This window comes from Sinocyclocheilus grahami, unplaced genomic scaffold (assembly GCF_001515645.1).
Source record: "Sinocyclocheilus grahami isolate Dianchi unplaced genomic scaffold, SAMN03320097.WGS_v1.1 scaffold11703.1, whole genome shotgun sequence".
In the NCBI taxonomy this organism is placed as follows: domain Eukaryota; kingdom Metazoa; phylum Chordata; class Actinopteri; order Cypriniformes; family Cyprinidae; genus Sinocyclocheilus; species Sinocyclocheilus grahami.
Window position 1 is genome coordinate 1,327 of NW_015513988.1, and position 371 is coordinate 1,697.

Here is a 371-nt window from a genome sequence, read left to right on the forward strand (position 1 = left end):
GAGCATTACAATAGTCCAGTCTGGAGAGAACAAGAGCTTGGACAAAGAGTTGTGTAACCTGCTCTGATAGGAAGGGTGTAATCTTCCTAATGTTGTATAAGACAAATCTGCAGGACCAGGCCGTTGTAGCAGCAAGGTCTGTGAAGCTCAACTGATCAACTCCAAGGTTCCTGGCTGTCCTGGATGGAGTTATGGTTGACAAACCCAGCTGTATAGAGATGTTATGATGCAGTTCTGTCTTCGCAAGGTTGAGTTGAAGGTGATGGTCCTTCATCCAGCCAGAATTGTGTCAGACAGGCTGCAATGCAAGCAGCCACCGTCGGATAATCAGGTTGGAATGAGAAGTAGAGTTGAGTGTCATCAGCATAGCA

At 46.6% G+C, this 371-nt stretch overlaps 1 protein-coding gene across 1 annotated transcript in view; it reads left to right on the forward strand.

Moving 5' to 3' along the window:
• Positions 1 to 371, forward strand: part of LOC107578733 (protein transport protein Sec24A-like) — a gene marked incomplete at its 5' end in the record, with an annotated part of 3,960 nt that overhangs the window by 1,323 nt on the left and 2,266 nt on the right. The window lies entirely within an intron of this gene.